At 39.3% G+C, this 25,327-nt stretch overlaps 1 pseudogene; it reads right to left on the bottom strand.

Annotated features, from left to right (window-relative positions):
* Positions 1-1,106: 1,106 nt before the first annotated feature.
* LOC106002696 lies at positions 1,107-25,327 on the bottom strand (annotated as a pseudogene).

Below are 25,327 nucleotides of genomic sequence, written 5' to 3'. Positions count from 1 at the left end.
TGGTTTCCTTGTTACAAGTAGGCACCCATAGATATAGGCTTGCATAAAGATTGCATCATTAACTACTTAAATTTAGAGGATACTACATGCTTCAGCAGCACGAATACTCAAATTACAATGCAGAGATTAACATGGCATTTGCACAAGGATAATATGAAAATTTTAGAAGTATACCATATGTTTCATTCTTCAGATGCAAGAAATGAAAAACAGTTATTAAAAAGTTGATTAAAAAATTACAACTGTAACAATACACGTAATTCATATAATTAAATTTAGTTTGACATCAGTGTATTAAATATTCACCTCAGAAAGGCGTTTACATAGCATAAACTTTACAAAACTTTTCAACTTAGACAACATTGTCATTTTATCCCAAAGAAAAATAATATTAAGACCTAGAAAAAAAGGAATCAAACTGTTTCTATATGGAATGCAATCAGAAAGGACACATTAATGAACCTAAATATTATTAAATAATGTAGAATTCAAAGTATATCTAGGAGAAAATAAAATAAATTATGAACATTATGCAAACATAGAATATAGAATATTTTAAAATATACTTTTTCAGACAAGCACCGGAAATATTTTAGTTTCTGTACTACTCATTTCAACAAGTAAGTTAAAATTGTTTCTGATTAAAAAATCTCAAACTCTGAAGAAATCATTATACATGTATACAAAAACTATTGAATACATTTTGACATCCAATGCAGGCAATTCACTTGGAAGAATTCTGCGAAATACATGAATTTTTACAGTAAAATATTGGTGTTGCAGGGCACATGTGGCTTATGCCTATAATGCTAGCTACACAAGAGGCTGAGATCTGAGGATCCTGGTTCCAAGGCAGCCTGGGAAGGAAAGTATGTGGTACTCTTATCTCCAATAAACCACTAGAAAACTGGAAGTGGAGCTGAGGCTCAAGTAGTAGAGCGCTCACCTTGAGCTGAAGAGCACAGAGATAGCTCCCAGGCCCAGAGTTCAAGCCCCATGACAGACCAAAATAAAATATATTGCTCTTATTTGGATTGTGAAAATATTTTATAGGGACACAAAAGATAGACTTGCATTTTTGAAATTTAAGAAACTTAACCCGACCATTAGGACATAGGTGAACAATTTGTACAGCCTTCCACAACTTCATAGAAGTAGTGATACATACTTATCCTTTTGGCAATATCAAATGCAATTTTTTCTATGTTGATCTCCAGGCCTGGTTTTATATAATGGTTCAACACAAGGAGATCCAGCGTATCTTTGCTAGCTCAATTCGCAGCAGCAAGATGTAAGGGAGACAAGAGGCCTTTAGTTGGGCATTGGTATTTGCATCATGATGAAGTAATAAAGAAGTCACTCTGGTATTATTCCACGTATATGCACTGTGCAGGGGTGTCCAGTCATCTACAGTTATTGCATGTGCCGCTTGAGACCCCAACTCACTGACAATGTCTAATTGTCCACTGTACGCTTCTCGATGAAGAGGGGTATACTCATCGTCATCCCTACTATTCACATGAGTGGCCTTTTGGGAAAGAAGTCTCCGCACTGTAGTAAGCCGAATATTTTTGGCAGCCCAATGAAGAAATTTGCTTGGATCCTTCTCCATTTTTTTTCTTGCAATTGATATCATTCCTTATTTTTTCATCTTGTTCTTCATATTCCTAAGAATTACCTAACCAGAAACTTTGAGTGCCAGTGAGAATGAGGTGTCCATGTATTTTCCTAATAGTTCACATTGGTTGAACTGGTCAGAAATATCCAGTGATTTTTTGCAACTGTTTATTCACCATGATTTATTTTCTCTTTTTCCAATTTTACTATTCGAAATTATTCTAACTGGAGAGTAGGGAATTGATGGAGAGCATAGGAAAGATGTTCCTCCGTATTCAAATGTACACACTGAAAATGAGGACCAGTGATGTCTTCATGTGCAGCTTATTCTAGGAATGAGAAATTAGGAAATAACGCCTTCTATATAAATGATTTGGGAAATGGCCGAGCAAAAACTGAAATGATGCAACCAAAAATATGAAAGCAAAATAAATCAGGATAATTATGGAGCAATCATATTATCTATGAGAACCAAGAAAGGGAGAGAGAGAGACAGATGATGTGCAATGACCTAGCTAGCCACAAAATCCATGCCTCTGATCAATTTATAGAGCAAACAAAATTTTATTTTTTAAAAAAGATGGGAATAGAATTTATGTATTTACTTGAAATTAGTAAATACATTTATAGTAGCCTACATAAAGAGACATAACTTTGACCAAATTACAGACAATAAACTAATTCCTTAATTCTAGGAACAGATCTGACTGAAATCAGGTGAATCACACTTTTCCTGTATAATGAAGAAATAGGAAGGTAGTAAAGCAGCTAGAGAAGGCAGGGAAATTGTATCTGTGACAAAACTTTGTGGAAATTGGTATTGAGGATTTCTTGTGATCCACTTGCAATGGAAGCATGATTCTGAACTATTGATTTCTGATTCTGAATTATTGATTTGATCATTATATTCTCCAAGAAGAAAAATGAGAATTGATAGTGAAGGACTACTAATACATTTTGACCTTCTCACTAAGCACTGTCAATTATTGAAATCACATGAAGACAATAGACAGGCCTACTTTTTAGATGAAAGCAAGTGTCTTTAAAAAAACAAGGAATATATGTAGTCATGCAAAGGACTTCTATTTTACCAATGCCTCATACATTTTTCTAATGTTGGGTAACAATAAATAATGGATCTATTAGAAAGCTCTTAAGGCTCATATGTTCAATAGTGAGTTCTCTTACACTATAATATGGTATTTTTGTGTATGGTCTTAAGAATAATTTACATTACTAACTTGAATTTCTGACAGGACAGTATCATCACTGTACATCTTGTTTCTATACTCTCAGTTTTAAATTACTATTCAAGTATGTGCATTAGATAACTATAGAGGAAAAAGTAGAAGCCACACTGATGGCTTATGTCTTCAGTAGTAGTTAATCAGAAAGATGAAATCTGAGGATTGTGGTTTGAAAGCAGACCAAGAAAAAAAAAGTCCATTAGATTCTGATTTGAAAGTAACCAGAAAAAGCTAGAAATGGAGCTGTGGTACAAGCAGTAAAATGCTAGTCTTGAGAAAACTGAAACAAAAAATAAATTCTGGGACAAAGCCAGGCCCTGAGTTCAAGCCCTAGTATTAGCACCAAGCGAATTAATAAGGTAATCAATTAATTAAAAATAAATTAAGTGGTCACATTTGGAGAGGCAGGTAAAATGTAACATTGGTGGTGATGGTTCATGCATTATTTTGTAATAAGGCATATTATCATTTGTTCTAATCACTAATATTTTATTTGAACTTTTTTGTACAATAAACCCTGAATTTAGCATGCATGTATATGTGTGTGTACATGTGTGAACATGTGTATACATGTATATGTGTGTGTGTGCTGTTGCAATGTTGCTTGCCAATCTGGACATGTTGAGGCTGAAAAGAGCTAACTGTGTTGCAATGTTTTATTTATCAGTGTTCTGTCATGTCATTTCAGTGGAACCACCCTTCTCTACATATTATTTGTCTACTAAAAAAGTCATCATAATCAAAGCATTTACAGCATTAAGTTAGATAAAGAGACCGCTTTCAGCTCTTATTTTATGTGAGGTAAGAAGATACAGACATAATTAGGTAGTAAGTTATTGCTGTAAGATGATTGTCAGTACAAAATTCATATTTGACCTCTTAAATTGGTTATACTTTTAAGATACACTCATGGAGTGATTTGGACCGACTTGACCAAGCAGGTATTACTCTCTGGTTATTCCTGTGAAACATAAGTTGGATAAACTCTTTCTGGATTTCTGTAGAAAATCACTTTCTTTGCAAAACCATATCTATTCGCACTAAGAGTTAATCAAACCCATATTACGTTTGAATATCCCATCTTATTGACAAAATAAGTATTGTCGATATGCTTGTTAGATATTCCTTTCAAAAATGAACAAACCAAAAGGATGTGTCGTGTCCAGATTGTGTATGCATTTGAAGGTGTTTTGTACATGCACAGGGATCTTTACCAATGGCTCTTTTGTGGGAGTAACTATGGCAACTTTAACAAATAAGGCTTTTTGAATATCTTTTCCAATATACATAACATCCCAGAGGAAGTCTTGCAATTTCTGAAAGTCCTTTGAATATTTTAGTATTATTTCAGTTCATTGACTATAGAGCTAAATTTTCTGAAATAAATATTGTTAAGATCTGAAAATGTAAGTGGGCATATAGGCTTTTTTATGCATCATTTTATGAAAACCCAGATTTTATTGAAGTAAATGGAATAGAATAAAAGAATGTAAGTGAATTGGGTAAGCTAATTATTCGTATAACTTTGTTTTCTATTAACGGTCCAATAAATGTACATGATGCAGTTAAATTATTTCCTTTGTGTCTGTGTACTTCAGTTAGTTTTAGAATCTTTATAGTTATGAGTGAATGCTTAGTATAAATAAAGGTCTTTTTAAATGATTAGAATTAACCTTGTGTTTTGTGTCCTACTCCCAAGAAAATGAGTTATTTTAAGTGTTAATAGTTTATCATTTTCATTATCATTATCATAGAGAATCATTATCATAGGGAATTAAAAATGCAGTAGTATTGATGTCTTTTTAAACCAATTGTATTCACAAGTTGGAGAGTCTTTAATTCATACTTAGGTCTTGGTGCCTATGATTTTTAAACTCTCATTCCTAACATTAATATGTCAGACTGCATTTTTGTGTATATGAAAGGTAAAATATTTATCTGGGGTGAAAAGTGATTTTTATATCAGTCTTTCTTTAATAACATTATAAAGTAGTACATTTCTCTCAAAATGTTGGGTATAAAAAGCAATCAAAATACTTCTAATGGTAAACAATTTAGGTGAGAGGGAGGCGACAAGATGGCGGAGGAGAAGCTGGAATCTGAACAAGCTCTCGCATAGAAAGCAGTTTAGAGTTCCAGTGAACAGTCCTAAGCCAGAGAAACACACCAAGTGTGCCATCACAGGACAGAGAGTTAGACAAGTGAGAGAAAGCCAAGGCAAGAATACACATCTGAGCACTAGCCAGCAGCCGCCGGTGGCGGCGGCGGCGGCAGGGTCACGGTGGAGACCGCAGCCGGGCAATACCTGAGTGCTCACACAGAGAGTCCGGGACGAAGGAGCCAGACGCAGCAGACAAGCGGATTCTACTCAACACCAGCAAGAACCGACAAGGAGCAGACAGCTTCATCCTGCAGTTTGCAGACCAGAGACGACCCAGGATCCAAGACTCAGCGTGAGTAGAAGCCCGACATCCTCACTCCTTCTCAGAGAGCAGAGGAGGGAAGGCCACCCCTCCCCCCCCCAGCACCAGTGATCCCCATCTTGGATACCGACAAAGCTTGGAGGAGCTGCTAGCTCCAACTCAGGCCTTGGAATAAAACGAGTCATTTAGCAGGTCACAAGAACTTAATGGCGAAGTGACCTGCCAGACTCAGCTCCATCCAGGGAAAAGTCACTCAGCTCAGGCACCAGCCATTGGAGTGGCTTTCCCCACTGGGTAACCAGAGCCAGTGGCTGCCCCTCCCTCTAGCAGCCTCAACAATCAAAGGAAAAACAGAAACCCTGAGAATGGCTCCAGGCTTGGCTCTGTGAGTTTTTTTTTCTTTTCTTCACAAATTAGCCCCAGGGAAAAGCTACTGATTGGTGAAAGCCTGCAACTCTACCCAGAACCTAGCCTCACCACTGCATCCCCCTCTTTTGTGATTCTCAAAGCAGATCTGCCTCCCATTAAACTAATCTGGGAGGGGGATCCCAAAATCTTGGGTAAAGCAGAGCATTTTTCTGCCTGTTGGAACAAACTGACTTAAGAAACCAATCAAGCCGCAGGACCTCAAGCAGACCAGAGACTCCAACAAGAAGCTGGTTACAGACAAAAGGGAGATACAGGATTCTCCCGACCCCTCCCAAAAAAAAAAATCAAAGAATTTTTTCTTTTTTTTCTTCTTCTTTTCCCTTTTTTTTCTTTTTTTTTCTTTTCTTTCCTTTTTTTTGGGTACCTTATATGTATAAAAATTTTTTTTCCTTTTCTAAAAATATTATCAATTTTTGCCTTTTTTGAAAAATAATGGTTTTCCAGTAACTTTTTTTTCCTCTTATAATTTTTATTTTAGGAATACGTGAATGTGAGGTTTCCTTTCTTTTCTTGTCTTCTCTCTCTTTTTCTTTCTTTCTTAACTGTCTTTTTGTTTTTTGTCTAGCTCTACCGAACTTCTGATCTTTTTTTTCTTCCTCCCTTTATTATCCTGTTCACCTATTCTTTTTTTTGACCTTCTTTATGTGACTTAGCTCTTGTCCTTCACATCCTCAGATAAACCCGCAGTTAACTAGTAGACCCTATCCCCCATTGTGTACACACTTAATCCACAAATTTATTACCCAATTCAAAACCTCCGAGATTTAAACTCCTTAATAGCAGTACTACCTCTTTATTCCCATATAATATTTTTAGCATTTTTTTAAGTTTTTCACTTCTCCTCTATGTCCCTTCCCTTATCTTAATATACTCACATTCCTCTCTAAATAGATGGTCTTTTAATCCCCATAATAATATTAATTTTTTACATTTCTATTTTTTTCTGGTCTCTTTTCATTTCACTTCCCTTTCTTCTTTTTCTCTCTCTCTCTACTTGCATCCTACCCAACCTATTTCCTGCATTGGGTTTAGGACATAGTTAACTCTCCCTGTGCCCCCCCACACCAATCTATCCCTATTTTTTACCCACCTCTCTCCCTAACCCTTATAATTTCTGGTCTTCCAAATTCTTCTCTGCGGTTCGAATCCCATTAACATATAGTTGTTTGACGTTGAATAGACGTATCTGTTGAACTAGATTGTATCTGTAGACTATTGAATGTACAAAAGCAAACTTTGATTGATGGTTGCCTTAAGATAGTGTTCTAGCACAAAACTGGTGTTATTTTCATCTCAAATGGGCAGAGTAAGCCAGAAAAACACAAGAAAAATGGCAAATCCGGATATCTCAATTCCCAATCTTGACAATCAGGGGTCAGAACAGATAATGAATGATCCAGAGGAGAGTTCCCAAATAGCTCTACAAACACTGGTGGCAACCATGATAAATGAGAAGTTTGACAACTTCCAAAGGACTCTGTATGAGCGTGAAAGGGAGAAAGAGGAGGCATCCCAAAAGCTTATACAGGAGTATCATAAGCGTGAGGAAGCTTCTCAAATACTGATGCAGGATTTGCGTGAACAACTTGAGAATACTCAAAGAGAAAGGGAGGAATGGGGTGAGCAGGATGAGACACTCAAAGAGAACTGCAGGAATCCCACGAAGAGAAGGCAGCTAATCAAAGAGTAATACAGGAATTGAGAGAACAGGCAGAGAATACACAAAGATCACTAAAGGCATTCATGGAATCCATTAACAAAGAGCTGAAGGAAGCCAGGGAGACCACAAAGGGAATGCTGAATGGAACCAAACAGAAAGAATGGGAATCCAAAGAAACCATAACCAATCAACTAAGTGATTTGAGAACAAACACTGAACACCAAATAAAGGAAGTAAAGAAATTCATACAAGACCTAAAACAGAGCTTCAACAAAGAACTTAAGCCATCAAAGCTGACCAACTAGAAGGAAAAGAGATAAAAAACAAAGTAGAGAGTCTTGACAGCAGGTTAGACCATGCAGAAGATCGAATCTCAGGGATTGAAGACAGCCTAGATATTATAGAGAAAGAACATACAACCATCCAAGACAAGTCCAAGAAATATGATAAATCTATCCAACACCTGGAAGACACCATCAGAAGGCCTAATCTAAGGATAATGGGTGTAGAGGAGCACCTAGAAACAGAAGTTAATGGTCTAGGAAATTTGTTTAACAGGATCCTAGCAGAGAAATTCCCAAACATACAAAAAGATAGGCCTATTGAGATACAAGAAGCTTTTAGAACCCCAAATAGACCAGACCAAAATAGGACCTCCCACCGACACATTATAATCCACACAGGATCAACACAGACCAAGGAAAAGATCCTTAAAGCTGTCAAGGAGAAAAGGGTAATCCCCTATAAAGGGAAACCAATCAGAATCACCTCAGATTTCTCAGCAGAGACAATCAAAGCAAGAAGAGCCTGGAATGAAGTATGCCATGCCCTGAAAACAAACAACTATCAACCAAGAATACTGTACCCAGCTAAACTCTCCTTCATAACTGAAGGCCAAATAAAAACCTTCCATAGCAAAGAAAAATTGAAACAATACATCTCCACCAAACCAGCCCTACAAAAGATTCTTAAAGATGTCCTACACATAGAAAACCAACAAGACCGCAATAAAGGCCAAGAAACTGCACCCAAACTGAGAATCCAAGAACCATAGGAAGAACCCAGTTTTTGCAGCCCCCAAGAAGGTGGATAACATAGCAGGAACTCCCAAATACCTGTCAGTCCTATCTCTTAACGTTAACAGACTGAACTCTCCAATTAAGCGACATAGACTGTCTAGTTGGATTAAAAAACAAGACCCTTCTATCTGCTGCCTGCAGGAGTCACATCTTGCCCGTAAAAACAAACACATTTTCAATGTTAAAGGCTGGAACAAAATCTTCCAAGCAAATGGCCCCATAAACAGGCGGGAGTTGCAATCCTAATATCAGATAAAATAGACTTCAAATTAAAATTTGTGAGAAGAGATAAAGAAGGTCGCTACATACTAATTAAAGGATCTCTCTTTCAGGAGGATGTTACAATTCTAAATATCTATTCACCAAACAATGGAGCACCCAAATTTATCAAAGAAACACTACTTTCCCTCAAATCCCATATAGATCCAAAGACATTAATTGTTGGGGATTTTAACACACCACTCTCCCCATGAGATAGAACAACTCGGCAAAAACTCAACAGAGAAACCGCAGATATAAACAGCTGCATAGATCAACTAGACTTAACAGACATCTACCGAACATTTCACCCAGCAGCATCAGAATACACGTTTTTCTCAGCAGCACATGGAACATTTTCTAAAATAGACCACATTTTAGGCCACAAAGCAAACTTGCCTAAATTCAGAAAAATTGAAGTTATACCTTGCATCCTCTATGACCACAAGGGAATAAAATTAGAACTCAATACCAAAAGCCGCCAAAGAAAGTCGGGCATCACATGGAGGCTGAACAACACACTGCTGAATCATGAGTGTGTCATGGAAGAGATTAGAAAGGAAATTCAAATGTTCATGCTATTCAACAAAAATGAACACACAAATTACCAGCTCCTCTGGGACACAGCAAGGCAGTACTCAGAGGCAAGTTTATAGCTCTGAGCTCCTACATCAACCAATTGGAGAGATCTGAAACGAACAATTTAATGACACATCTAAACCTCCTTGAAAAAGAACAGCAAGATAAACCCCAATCCAGTAGATGGAAAGAAATAATCAAAATTAAATCAGAATTAAATGAATTAGTATCCAAAAAAACTATAGAAAGAAACAACAAAACAAAGAGTTGGTTCTTCGAAAAACTTAACAAAATTGACAGACCCTTACCAAATCTTATCAGAAAAAGAAGAGAACACACCCAAATTAATAAACTCAGAGATGAGAATGGAAACGTCACCACGGAAACAACCAATATTCAGAACATTATAAGGGAATACTTCTCAAAACTTTATGCTAATAAGTTTGAGAACTTGACAGAAATGGACCTTTTCCTAGCAAATATTGACATGCCAAAACTAAACCAATATGAGTTAAACTATCTTAACAGGCCCATATCAAGCATTGAAATAGAAACAGCAATAAGAGACATCCCAGCTAAGAAAAGTCCAGGACCAGATGGTTTTACAGCGGAATTTTTCAAGGCCTTCAAAGCAGAGCTCACACCAATACTCCTCCAACTCTTCAATGAAATTGAAAGAGAAAGCTCACTACCGAACACGTTCTATGAAGCCATCATAACCCTCATCCCAAAACCACGCAGAGACTCATCTAAGAAAGAGAACTATAGACCCATCTCTTTGAGGAATATTGATGCAAAACTTCTCAACAAAATTTTGGCCAATCGACTTCAACATTTCATCCAAAAAATCATACACCACGATCAAACAGGATTCATTTCAGGGATGCAAAGCTGGTTCAATATACGCAAATCAATTAATATTATTCATCACATCAACAGGAGCAAGAATAAGAACCACATGGTTATCTCAATAGATGCAGAAAAAGCATTCGACAAGATCCAACACCCCTTCATGATGAAGGTTTTGGAAAAATTAGGAATCCATGGAACATTCCTCAATACAATAATGGCTGTATATGACAAACCTACAGCCAGCATTATACTCAATGGTGAAAAAATAAAGCCATTTCCTCTTAACTCAGGAACAAGACAAGGGTGCACACTCTCTCCACTCCTTTTCAATCTAGTATTAGAATGCCTAGCTACAGCAATAAGACAAGATGCAGACATAAAGGGGATCCAAATATGGAAAGAAGAAATAAAACTCTCCCTCTTTGCAGATGACATGATCTTGTATTTAAAGAATCCCATAGACTCCACTCCCAAATTACTCAAGCTGATTCAAAACTTTGGCAAAGTATCAGGGTATAAAATTAACCCCCAAAAATCAATTGCTTTTCTGTATGCCAACAATGAGAAAAGTGTGGCTGAAATTAGGAAAGCAACTCCATTTGTAATAGCCCCACAAAAAATAAAAATCCTAGGAATTAACTAATGAAATGAAGGACCTCTATGATGAAAACTTTAAAATCTTGAGAAAGGAAATTAACACAGAACTAAAAAAATGGCAAAGCCTCCCATGCTCCTGGATTGGAAAGATTAACATCGTGAAAATGTCAATACTTCCCAAGGCTATCTACAAATTCAACGCAATACCTATCAAAATTCCAACCTCATTCTTCAAGGAAATAGAAGAGGCAATCCAAAAATTCATATGGAACAATAAAAGACCCCGAAAAGCAAAAACACTCCTCAATGGAAAGAACACTGCTGAAGGAATATCAATACCAAATTTCAAACTCTACTACAAAGCCATAATAATCAAAACAGCTTGGTACTTGCAAAGAACAGACCTCAGGACCAATGGAATAGAATTGAAAACCCAGATCTTTACTAGCCATACAACGGACAAGGGTATTATAACTAAAATATACTTGGAACTCAAAAAATTAAACCCCCCAACAACAAATCCCCAAAGAAACAACTGCCCAATAAATAAGTGGTCGAAAGACTTAAAGAGAAACTTCTCTGAAGAAGAAAAAAGGATGGCCAATAGACACATGAAGAAATGTTCAACATCCCTAGCCATAAAAGAAATGCAAATCAAAACAACATTGAGATATCACCTCACCCCAGAAAGAACGGCAAAAATCAAGAACTCTAATAACAACAGATGCTGGGGGGATCTGGACAGAAAGGAACCTTACTTCATTGTTGGTGGGAATGTAAACTTGTCCAACCACTTTGGAAAGCAGTATGGAGGTTCCTCAAAAGACTTCACATAGAACTCCCCAATGACCCAGCAATCCCATTTTGGGCATTTACCCAAATGCTTACAAACAAGACCACACTAAAGCTACCACCACAACTATGTTTATTGCAGCATTATTTACCATAGCTAAGATATGTAACCAACCCAGATGCTCCTCAGTAGATGAATGGATCAAGAAAATGTGGTATATATACACAATGGAATTCTATGCCTCCATCAGAAAGAATGACATTGCCACATTTGTTAGGAAATGGAAAGGCTTGGAAAAAATTATATTAAGTGAAGTAAGCCAGGCCCAAAGAAACATAGGTCCCATGGTTTCCCTTATTTGCAATATCTAGTATATGTATGAGTCAAGCGGAAAAGGTCAGATAATGTGATGTCAGGAAAATGAACCCTTAGATATGTATTTTAATGTTTTTCTTTCATGCATGTGTTTCTAACGCATTTATAAGATTATCTCTTTGTTGCTTTGTATGTCCCTCCCCCACAGTATAACCCCTGCTTTCACTATATTTGATGTCAGTATAACTTGTGGAGGAGATGGGGAAAAACCAGTTGTTTAAGGATACAGGTGGATCTGATGCAACAATGAGAAGTACAAGTTGTCATGTCCAAAACGAGCTTTACAACGTCGGTGCGGGGGGGGAAGGGGTGGGGGGAGAGGGGAAGGAGAAGGATTGGGATGGGGGGGAAAGGGGAGGCTGGGAAGGGATGGGAAGGGTAAACAAAGGAGGAGGCTGCAATGCTTGGTAAGAAATGTACGCATTATCCTGCCCATGCAATTGTAACCCCTCTGTACAGTAGGTTCACAAATAAAATAAAATAAAATTAAAAAAAATTGCATGGAGACATAAATACCTAATAATTGGTAGTAGCACATGATGCTTAATTTAATAATATATAGACATCTGTCTCATTCTATAAAATATTATATGCATTGATGTATGTATGTGATAAACAATAACAGGGTATTGAGTATTAATTAATACTTTATTAATTGTTAGCTGGGACACATCATTAAATGGAGATATATATATATATTCTTTTTTGGTTCCAGTCGTGGGGCCTGAACTCTGGGCCTGGGCGCTGTCCCTCAGCTCTTCAGGGCAAGGCTAGTGCTCTACCACTTCAGTCACAGTGCCACATCCGGCTTTTTCTTTTTGCTTATGTGGTGCTGAGGAATTGAACCCAGGGTCTCATGCATGCAAGACAAGCACTCTACCACTGAGCCACCTTCCCAGCCCCATGGAGATATATTTTAATACCTAATAATTTGTAATAATATTATCTATAATTTAATAATATAGACATCTCTCTTTTGTGTATATACCATTTATATACAACAATCTATCTATTTATACCTCCTTTACTCCTGGGGCTCAGTGATTGCGTTCTCCCCTAGTAAGCACGAAGCCCTGGGTTCCATTCCTCAGTGCCACATAAGCAGAAAACCTGAAAGTTCTGCTGTCTTTCAATCAATTGAGTGCTAGCCTTGAGCACAAATGCTTAGGGACAGTGTCTAAGCCCTTACTCAAGCCCCAGCACAGCCACCAACAAAAGGTAGAATGTTCTAACTGCAATTATAGAAGGACAGGACTTCAAGTACCACATCACAGAACAAGCTAGGAGTCTGGCACTGACAGCTGCCACTTAACCTGACTCAGGCAGATGTAAACAGCTGCAACCCAGCTCCACAGAAGCAGATGCTGCTGGCTTACCCCCGTCATCCTGGCTGCTTGGGAGCTTTTAAACCAAGCCCTGGTAGGTAGTATGTGAGACTCTTGGAGATGTGGCTCTAAGCAGTTGAGCCTTAGCCTTGAGTAAATGTTATTAGAACAGTATCCGCATGCATTGAGTTCAAGCCCTATGGGTAGCCTTCCTCCACCCGTCAAAAAAAAACACCCCCACTAAACCATTAGAAGTGAACTTGTGTGATTTGTGAAATGTTCCTCAAAGAATGGTGATACTGATGAAAGCAACCTAATTCCAATGACAGCTTGTGGAATAGAGCTATGTGCTAATTCCTTCATAGGGTGCTCTGTGCTGAGTCTGGCACAGGGTGCTGGGTTCTGAGTCCTTCACAGGGTGCAGTGTGCTGAGTCCTGCATTGGGTGCTGGGTGCTGAGTCTTCACATGATACTGTGTGCTGAGTCCTTCAAAGAGTGCCATCTGCTCTGTCCTTCACAGAGTGTATTCTTTCATATGTTCCTTGTAAGAGCTACACAACTGAGATGATTATGCAGACAAGCATATTGAGACTAAGATATGTCCCCATGGCAGAGACAAAATTGTGTATTACTGAAGAGTGGGTGAGTTGTCTGCTGCAGACAATTGTTTTGTTTTGTTTTTTCTCAATCATGAAGCTTGAACTCGTGGCATAGGCACTGACCCTTACCTCTTGGGCACATGGATAGCACTCCACCATGTGGACCTAAGTACCCCATTGCAGTAGCCTAGGGGTCTGTAGCTGAGGTCTGTCAGCCTGCCTTCTCAGGAAGCTGAGGTCTGAGGATCTGGCTTGCAAACTATGCCAGACACAAAAGGTCCCATGAGATTATTACCTCCAATTCACCACTAAGAAACCTGAAGTGGAAGCTGGATGCTTTTCACTCATGCTTGTCATCCTAGCTCCTTAGTATGATGAGATCTGAGGATCATGGTTCAAAGCTAGCCTGGGCAGGAAAATCCTTGAGACATTTAGCTCCAATGAACCATGGGGTAGAGCACAAGACTTGAGGGACAACATCCAGGCCCAGACTTCAACTCCTACAAGAAACAGCAACAAAAAAGAAACAAAATAACAAACCTGAAGTACAGGGCTGGGAATGTGCCTTAGGGGTAGAGTGCTTTGCATCTATGAAACTCTGGACTTGATTTCTCAGGAACACATCACTACAAAAAAGCCTGAAGTGGCTCTGTGGCTCAAGTGGGAGAGGGCTATTCTTGTACAAAAGGAATTAGGTACAGTGCTCAGGTCCTGAGTTCAAGCTCCAGGACTGGTATATGTGTGCACTTGTGTGCACACACACACACACACACACACACACACACACACACACACACACACACCTCCTGAACTGAGCTCATGGTCAACACCAAGGTCCTGTCTTCATCCCCAAAACATTGCCACCCAGAACTCAACTAGGGGAGGTCAAAGGTTTCAAAACCTAATAACCTAATATGCTTCAGCAGTCCTAGATGACAGGAAACATGGTGAGATCAGACATATGCTTGGATTTCCAAAGCCTAGCAAAGGCATCATAGGCCCATCATCACCCTCAATGAAACATTTCTTGAGGTTAAGTGCCCTAGTTGTCTGCCAGAAGGACTCCTGAATTATATTGAGCAGTGTATCTGAACACCAGAATATAGTCTTACAAAGGCAGGATAAGTGTTGGGAACTTGGCCTGCCATAGGAGGTGGCACAAATGAAGGCTTGATGTTAAAACAGAGCACTGGGGAGAGAAATAGCTTGGAGAACAAAGAGGCATTTTTGTCCTGACCTTCAGAGCCCATCCACACTCATCCTCACTAATTGGCCAAGATGGAGTTGAGTTGTTTGTTAAACAGCTGTACAGGACTGAGGCCTTTTGTCTGCCTGTCCAGACAATGAGAGAAACTTCTTCCAGCAGGCCTGGGAGGCAGAGAAACCCTCCGGCTGCATTGGGAACTTTGACGGGAGCCCAGGAACATGCACTGTCATGAAAGAAGTCTCTGTGTTATGAAATCATTGTCTGGAAAACAAATTTTCTAGCTTGGTGCCCTTCATCATATCTACTCTGGAGCTTCACCTATAGGAATACATCCACACATACACAAAGACATGGAAGCAGGTCCTGGGGTGCAGTTATGAGCACAGGCTTTGTCCCTGAGTTACTTTTGCTCAAGTGTAGTGCATTAACCTGGAGCCGCAGCCCCACTTCTGGGTTTTCTGTGATCTCTTAGAAATAACAGTGTCATGGACTTTCCTATGCTGGCTGGATTCAAACTCAGATTCTCTACATCTCAGCCTCCTGAGGAGCTGGGATTTCAGTCAGCAGACACTGGCACCTGCCTTTCTTTTCTTCATTTTTAATCTGGACAATCTGACTACTTAACAGCATCATTCCAATGCCTTGAATTTATAAGTAAACTACTCAACATTCTTTATAGTATTTTCTTTCCTCCTCTTCTCCTCTGGTCACAGGTTTGAAGCCAAAAGTGAGAAATGAGTGTCGCATGATTTGGCAGCAAATGTCCACAAGGCATGCCAGTTCAGTCACTTAGCATTGAGCTGCAGTGAATTTACTCTCTCAGGACAAGAGGACCAAAAGCTGGTGTGATCCTGATACTTTCTGCATTGCTCCTTAGGCCTATAAAATTATCTAATTATGAGTGTTTTGTGTCTCCAACCTTAAGTATCTAGAACATACTAGAAGCATCTTCATGTTTCTGTTTTTCTCTAATAAATCTCGAGATTTAAACTAAGGGTTTGTGTGGAGCAGATCCTTGGCGAATACCTGAGAAAAGGCACTTGAAGTCTCTTCAGGAGATCTCTGTTCAAAGCCAGCCTGAGCAGGAAAGTCTGTGAGACTCTTATTTCCAATAAACCACCAGAAAACCAGAAGTGTATCAGTGGCCCAGAGGTTAGAGCTCCAGCTTTGTGAAAGAAAGCCAAGCAGGAGATACAAGACAGACCAGGCAGGAAAGCCAGGCAGGCGCTTATGTCCAATTAACCCAGATGGCTAGAAGTGGAGCTGTGGCAGTGGTAGAGTCTCAGCCTTGAGCAAAACAGCTGAGGAACACATAGGGCCCTGAGTTTAAGCCCTGGGATGGCCACCAAAAAAATTCAAAAAGGAAGTCCAATTTTATATATGAGTGTCCTACCTACTTATGTGTGTATATTACCTCCCTGAGTGCAAACAGATTGTATGCAATGCTTCTCCTTTTATGTACAGATTTATTTTTCAGATAGGCTTGTTGCACATATTGCATCATTCTCTTCTTTTCAGTCCCATGGCTTTTCTCTTCCAGAGTTCAAGGTCTGTGTCCTTATATGGTACAAACTTAAGATCTCAGCGGCCTTTATTTACATTTTATTATGAGGCCAAGGAAGGAACAGTCACAAATCAGGCAGCGGAAGAGAAGATCAAGGTTTTTTAAATAACCGTTATTCAGAAAATTAAACTTGGGGGATCTAAAATGGTAGAATACTTATGTAGAAACTACCATTAAGAAAAAGATGAGAGGGCTGGGAATGTGGATTAGTGAGAGAGTGCTTTTCCCTGGCATGCAAGAAGCCCTACAGAGGGTTTGATCTCTCTGTAGCACATGCACAGAAAAAGCCAGAATTGGTGCTGTGGCTCAAGTAGTAGAGTGCTAGAGACAGGCCTTGAGTTCAACTCAAGTACAAGTAACTTCTCATCATCAAGAGAAACCGAGGAAGTTCTTGAACAGCTGCCCTTTCAGAAGTGGAAGTCAGAGTGTCATAGACTTTCCTGCCCTGGCTGGCTTCACCCTGTGATCCTCAGACCTCAGACTCCTGAGGTAGGGTGATTGGCCTTAGCTACTGGTGCTCTGCTAGGTCAGAAGTGTAATGACATTGACAATACAAGTCAACTGCTTATCACAAAGGGCTTGGGGAACATATTAAGCGTTTCAACAGTGGACCTTTCAGAATCCTGTAGGACACAAGGTTATAATGCTAGGGTCTGAGAGGCTGGGCATATGGATCTGCTAAACTTGAACCTTGAGCTCTGACTCCAATTCTAGTGTACATCAGCGTCAGCGTTCATTTTCCAGAGATTGTTCTCCTAATTAGCAAATAGGAAAAGTACTATGATTAACCCTCACTTTTTTCCTATTGTGTGTCTTGAACTCAAGCCTGGGCACTGTTCCTGAGCCCTTCATCTCAAGGGGAACACTCTACCACTTGAACGTCAGCGCCCCATGCGGTCTTTTGGTGGTTCATTGGTGATAAGGGTCTAACAGACTTTCCTTGCCCAGGCTGTCTTTGAACTGTGGTCTTCGGATCTCAGCCTCCAGAGAAGATAGGGTTCCAGGTGTGAGCCACTGGCATCTGGCCTATTGTTTTTGCCAGTGTTGGTACTTGAACTTAGGGCCTGGTTACTGTCTCTGTGCTTCATTTTCTCAAGGCTAGTGCTCTACCACTTGAGCACACAACAGTTTCTGTTTTTTTTCTGAGTATGTGGCACTGAGGATTCAATCCCTGGTATTCATGCATGCTGAGCAAGCTCTCTACCACTAAGCCACATTCCCAGTCCCACCCTTATAATTTTATCCCTCAACTTGCCTATCCTCAAGGAAAGGCTCCTGAATATAAATCATCTAAAGAAATTCCTATAGGAAGATGTTAAAGATAAACAAGACAAAGCTCATTTTGGGGAGAGACTCTAAACATGTGAAGACTGTGACAAATGCCTCCATTTAATTATGTATCATGTTTCAACACTTAGTAAATTATTAATGAAAAATGAGTCAATGTCCTAAATTATTATGTATAATTTTATAATAGATGGGTAAAATGTAATAAATATTATGTGTATAATAATACTAATACAATAAATAATAAGTAAATGAATCATTTATAGAAATACAGAAATACAAAATGAATAATAAAAAATCAGTTTTTAATAAAAATACACATGTAATATGTAACATATATTACAAATGTACATAAGTATTTTTTTCCATTATAGGGACTTAATTCAGGCCTTGAGAACTCTACCCTGTATATTTTTTCCTCAAGGACAGTGAACTTCCCCTTCACCTACGATGCAAAAGAGTTACCTGGATGGTGAGATCAAATCCCAGGAGTGACAGAAATACTAGCTCCAGTTCCAAAACAGTGACTTTATTAGTTGTAATGGAAGCAGTTATGTTTATTCAGTTCCATACTGAACATTTTAAAAACAGCAGTGTATAATTTTGTATAACTATTCAGACATCTTTCCCTTACCTGCAAAGTGCTTCCCCGAGCTCTAAATTGTTTCATTTTTGTACATTTTTTGTTGTAAAACTGCTGTATAGAGGGGTTACAGTTACATGAGCAAAGTAATGAGGACATTTACTATTGAGCATTTTTGCCTCCTCCTTTGTTTGCCCCTTGCCATCCCTTCCCTCCCACCTCCACAGCTATCCCCCACCCCCAAGCTGAGGTTAGTGACTTAACTTTTTGTTTTTGGCTTGACACAGGATTTGAACTCAAGTAGTAGAAACTCTGCACCTTCCCTCACATTTCTGCAGATTTACCAAGTTCCTGAGTTCAAATCCCAGGGTAGGAAAGAAAACTGGCAGAAATTCCAAACGATGGGGATTTTTTTCTATTTAGTTAAATAATTAATTAATTTTATTTATTCTTTTTTTTGCCAACCAAGGAGCTTGAACTCAGGTCGTGGCAATTCTACCTCAGCTTTGATTGCCTTAGACTGGGCTGCAGCCTCTCACCCATAGTTGATGCTGGGATCCTAGGCCCAGAGGGCTTGCATGAAGAATAAAAAATGTGGGACAGCACAAAAAGTGCCGAGCTGCAGAGGACTGCGGGTTTTACTTTATTTTTTTCTTTGCAGGGTGACCATCCTGAGTCTGAATGACACGGCTGCAAAGTGGTGTTGAAATGCTATTCCTGAAGGCTTGTGGGCCATCAGGGAAGCCATAGGCCAACCTGTCAACATAGGCTCTGGGTTAAAAATCTAAGTCCTGACACATACCAATGGCAGGACATCACAAGAGACTCATTCCTATGCATAGGAATACTGATTGAAAGAGTAGTTTGTGGTCTGGACTCAAATTAGACGCAATAATCCTAGGACGCTGATTGAACTTAATTAATGGTTAATTAGGCATGACAAGAATAATATTCCTTCAATGGAGGCATAATAACTACCTAAAACTTAGTAGGAACGTAACAGATGTCATTGAACTAGATACACGGCTCTGGCACTCTGTACGAATATGTATTTATTGGTGTACTACCACCTGCCTATCCATGTATGGCTATTTTGGCCACCGCTGGGGCTCGATCTCAGAGCCTGCTAAAATTTCCTCCTGGAGTAAGAAGCCAAGTGTGACACCTGTTTTCCTTTTCTGTGAGAGAGCGGGGTGTCAGGCATGATGGAGAACAAGTCTACAAATCTAAATGCTATGTGATAGGGTGTAAACAATGTAATACATGGTTAGGTGTCATCACAGTCAATAAAATAAAGAGTAAATAAATGAATAAAACAAAAAGTACAATGAATAACCACACCAAACATGATATAGACTGGACACCTCTCTGGAAGTTTAATCCTATCTTTAAAATACATGTAAGGACTATGTTTTCCTGGGTTGGGGCCAGAATTCAGACCTAGGGAAGAGGCCTGACTTTCTGATCTTCAAGCATAGAGACCTTCCCCTTCACCCAGAGTGCAAGAGTTTCCCAGACCCCGAGTTCAAATCCCAGGCCTAGCAGACAAAAAATAGCACATATTCCAAGCCAGGGAGCTTCATTAGCATTTTTCATATTTTTTAAAGTTCACTTGGCCTTTATTTGATACATTTTGATTTTATAACATGAGACTTTTTCAAAAAGGGGTTTAAACGTTTACATTTCAGCATAGCACATTGGTGTTTCCAATTTGACCATCTGCCATGAAGAGTGAGAATGAAAATGAGTACATCATTCCTCCCTAGAGGGACAGTTGATGTTATTTCTATTTAGAGTTATTTCTATAACTATAAACTCTCTGCAATTGCATCGTGTGAGTTTTCCTCAGTGCCTACCACAAAATACACTAGGGGAGCCCTCATACCCCAAAAGGTTGGGTTTCTGAATAAAAACTCACTTCTGTGAGGACAGGAGGTACTTGTAAGCATTTTGGGAATAAAGTGGAGTACTTGCCTAAGGAGCATAAGACCCTGGAAGAAAAGGAAGACAAAATTCCTAAAGCTCAGAAAGTTAGAATTTCTGTATGAACAATCTTCTTTCTTTCTTTCTTTTCTTTCTTTCTTTCTTTCTTTCTTTCTTTCTTTCTTTCTTTCTTTTCTTTCTTTCTTTCTTTCTTTCTTTCTTTCTTTCTTTCTTTCTTTCTTTCTTTCTTTCTTTCTTTCTTTCTTTCTTTCTTTCTTTCTTTCTTTTGTCGGTGGTGGGGCTTGAACTCTGGGTTTGGCTGCCTGCCTTCAGTGCAAGTGCTCTACCACTTGAGCCGCAGTGCCATTTCCAGTTTATTGGAGATAAAAATCTCATGGACTTTAAAATCTCATGGACTTTCCTTTCCAATCTGGCTTTGAACCGCCATCCTCAGATCTCAGCCTCCTGAGTGAGCCACCGACGCACAGTGCATAAACAAACTTCTTATAGATTGATCCTGAGGAAAGAAACTTGGAATACACTTTTAATATAAATAATTTATAATGCCATGGTTAAGGCACTAATTCAGGAGTATTTATTCATTGGCTGCTTTCTTAGTTTATTTAAAGATATATATTTTTACATTTTAATATACATTCATATGTATTATTAAAACATAGTTTTGAAGTGTACCTAAAAGCATATGTGCTCATGTAAAGTTATACAACTGCACAAGCTTGATTTTTTATTTTCAGTTTGTTGGTATCATAAATTAGGTGGGATGTGTGTACTGTTGTTTTGTTCTCTGTTTTTGGAGGTTTTCTCTCTGCTTTCTTCCCCTACTCCCTCTCTCCGCACTTGAATTCAGCTTGCTCTTTCTTGGCTTGAGTGTTCATAGCTGATTTTCTACCACTTCAGCCATACCTGTAGCCTGGCTTTTGCCTGTTAATTGAAGATATCTGTCAGGCTTTTATGCCTGGATTGGCTTTGAAACTTCATCTTCCAGTTCTCACCTTTGAGTAGCTGGGATTACAGATGTAAGCCACTGGGGTGCCTAGGTATGAATTCGACTTGGTGAGTGTATTCTTTCTGTTTTTCTAAGCATGGGATCATCTACTATAGAATTTCTGTGAATATCCTGGGTCTGAAGTAAGATATATAATAGATATGCTAATCTGTATAGTTCTCATAAGATGTAATCAATTTAATACATGTTATAACTGTAATAATAGTCAACATAAATAATGAATGAATGAATAGTGCAAAAAATAAAATAAATACACAGTAAAATAATATGTGGTAAAAATAAGTATGTGGATATTAATCATTTTTTCAAATGTGGATGAATATTACTTTAACAGGACTGGGGATTGAATTCAGGCCTAGGGAACAGGCGTGAATTGCTTGTCTTCAAAGATGGTGAGTTTCCCCATCCCCCACTGTGCATTAGAGTTACCCAGACTCTGAGTTCAAATCCCAGGCCTGACAGGAAAAAAAAATTCATGAATGCCAAGCTGGGGAGCTTCATTAGTATTTTTAAATTTTTTTTTCATGGGGCTTGAGCTCTCACTTTGGGCGCTGTCCCTGCCCTCTTCAGCTCAAGGTGAGCACACTACCGCTTGAACCTCAGCACCACTTCTGGTTTTCTAGTGCTTTATTGGAGATAAGAGTCTCATGGGTTTTACAACTTGGGTTGGATTGAACCACAATCCTCAGCCTCTTGAGTAGCTAGGATTACAGGTCTGAGCCACGGGTGCGTGGCTATTTTTAATATTTTAAAATTTTATTTATTTATTGATTGATTGATTGCCAATCACGGGACTTGAACTGAGGTTGTGGCAACACTGACTCAGCTTCCATCACCCTAGGCTGGGATGGTGCAGCCTCTGGACCCATAGCCGATCATGGGATAGTAGGCCTCAGGGACTGACAGGAAAACAAAATGAAAACAGCACCGGAAAAAAAAAAACCGCGATCTGTGGATGATTGGAGGTTTCTTGATTTTCCTTCCTTGCATGGTGACCATCCCGGGTCCAAATGACACAGCTGCAGCCTGTAGGTCACCTGGCACTGCTGAAGGCTGGCAGGCTGTCAGCGAAGCCATAGACCAACCTGAAATCCTAGGTCCTGAGTTTGAATCCCGGTCATCCATAGGAGCACCAGAGGAATGTGAACAATGTCATTGTTGGATGAGTAGTTCATCAATTAGTCTACCAGAATATTAGACCCAATAATCACAGGACACGGACTGATTTTAATTCATAGTTTATTATGCACTAAAAGAATACTGTTGATTAAATGGAGTCCTCACTAAAGACCTGAGAATCTGGAGGAGCATATTATGTGTCATTGAATACTAAATAGACATTTCTGGCAGTATGTAAATATATAAATTTATATTTATTTGTATACCATCATCTGCATAGAAGATGTTTGCTATTTTGGCCAAACCTGGAACTCGATCCCAAGTCTTGGGATCCACTTGGCACCTGCATGGGCTAGATGCTGCCGTGCTGACACTCATCCCTTCATGAATTGGGCCTCCTAGTCCCTCAGCCAAGGTCCCATCATTGCCAAAACTTTCTTCCTGGTGTAAGATTCCATGTGTGACACATGTTTTCCTTTTCTGAGCAAGTGCTCAGTGTCAGGTATGATGTACATATTATGTCTGCAAAGCTACATGCTATGGAATAGATTGGAACAAATGTAATAAATGTTATAGTTGTACTCACACTACATAAAATTAATGCTAAATCAATCAATCAATCAATCCACAAACAATAATAAAATATAATGAATCACTCCAACAAACACAATTTAAAATGAATATAGAGATATAACTCAAATTTTTAAAATGTCTATAAATGTTATGTTTTTCAGTACTGGTGCTTGAATTCAGGCCTAGGGAAGAGTGGAGAAGTTCATGCATGATTCGCATAGGAAAGGATAGGCAAGATCTTAATTAAGACTGCATGAAGTGTGACAATAATAATTACATTCAGGAAATGGATGCATTGGGAAAGATCCAAGAATAGATAGTCACATGGAAGATAGGATTCCAACACAGCTCACCACTTCTCCTCCTCTATACAAACAGGCCTTTATTAGCATATTAATTTCAGCATATGAATGGATGAATATGGTGCTCCACCCCACCCCAGGGCTAGATCTCAGATCCTGGGTATGGCCTAAGTCCTTAGTGGCTCACAAGCTGGTGTGCTCATGTGGACATTTGGTAGTTGGTTCTGCTAGGCCCCGAGTTCAACTTCCAGCACTGCCAAAAGGTTCATCCTGATGTGAGATGCCAAACCTTGAAGATGTTTTCCTATCTTATGCAAGTCCTGGGTCACAGCTGGGATCCAGAAAGCATAGGCAACTCTATACCCATTGGAATAGGTTGTCATCCATGTGAGCACAGTTATATATGTCATCCTATACTCAATAAAATACACAATAAATAGAAGAATAAGACATAAAATAAAAAGATTAACTACACTGAAACAAGGTGCATACCACACCTGTATGTAAATAGAGATCCTATGTTTAAAAGAGGTGGGCTTGTCCAGTGCTGGGGCTTCAAATGAAGCCCAGTACCAGGCCTGACCTTTTAGTCTTCAAGGACGGTGAGCTACACCTTCCCCCACAGTGCAACAGAGTTACCCAAACTTGAGTTCAAATCCCAGCTCTCGAATTAAAATGGCACAAATTCTGAGCTAAGGTTCTTAATTCATAGTTTTTTCTTTTTTTTACCAGACCCGGGGCTTGAACTCAAGTCGTGGCAATTCTTCCTCAGCTCTGATCATCCTAGGCTGCAGCCTCTGGAACAACAGCCCGTCCTCGAACCCTCAGACTCTGGGGCTTGCTGGAAAAAAAAAAAGCCTCGAGGGGAAAATAAGCGATGGTAAATTCCACCTGGCTCTTTTATGTTTATTTTCCTTTGCATGGTGACCATTCTGGATCTGAACATGTCTACCTGCAGAGTGAAGGTGACCTGGCATGGCTGAAGGCCTGCTTGTTTTTGGTGGAGCCACAGGCTAACCAGACAATGAAGGCCCTGAAGACGAATCCCAGTCAGCCCTCTTACCATGAGGGAATGGTGGGAGATCCTGGGACACTCGTTTCTGGACCTAGGAAGAGTCGTGGAATGCAATCAATCTCATCATTGAATGAGTAGTTCCTGCTTTATGCGAGTAGGAAATGATAGGCAAGACTCATGGGGTATTGATTATTTTTAATGAAGAGTTGATGAAACATGACCATAATGATCACAGTCATGAAATGGAGGTATTGGGGAAGATCCAGAATCGTTAGTAACAAGGTAGATTGGATTCCATCACTGGTTGCCATCCTACTCTATACAAATATGTCCTTATTTACATACTACCTTCAGATTATGAATAGATGACTATTGTTCTTCCCCTTCCCTCCCCCCCCCACCACGGGGCTCAATCTCAGGTCCTGGGAATGGCCATAGTTCCTTAGTGGCTCACAGACTGTTTTGCTTACCTGGACTCATTCGCCTATTTGGCCTGCTAGTCCCCGAGGTCAGATCCCAGCACTGCCAAAAGATGAATCCTGATGTGAGAAGCCAATCGTTGCACCTGTTTTTCTGTCCTGTGAAAGTCCAGTGTCTCAGCTAGGATGCAGTATGGTATATAGGCAAATCTATATTCATGGGAATCAGTTGCCATCCATGTCAGCACAGTTATAGCTGCCATCATATGCAATAAAATACAAAATGCATCCATGACTAAGACACAATAAAAGGAATAAATACACTGAATGCATGATGCATTCCACATCTCTATGTAAAGAGAAATCCTATGTGTAAAGTAGGTGAGCATATGATTTTTGCTAGTGCTGGGGCTTCAGTTCAGGCCCTGGGACTAGGCCTGACCTTGTAGTCTTCAAGGATGGTGAGCATCACCAT

The sequence above is a fragment of the Dipodomys ordii genome, unplaced genomic scaffold (genome assembly GCF_000151885.1).
Source record: "Dipodomys ordii isolate 6190 unplaced genomic scaffold, Dord_2.0 Scaffold1000000201, whole genome shotgun sequence".
Taxonomy (NCBI): Eukaryota; Metazoa; Chordata; class Mammalia; order Rodentia; family Heteromyidae; genus Dipodomys; species Dipodomys ordii.
This window is presented reverse-complemented; position numbering and strand designations above follow the sequence as displayed.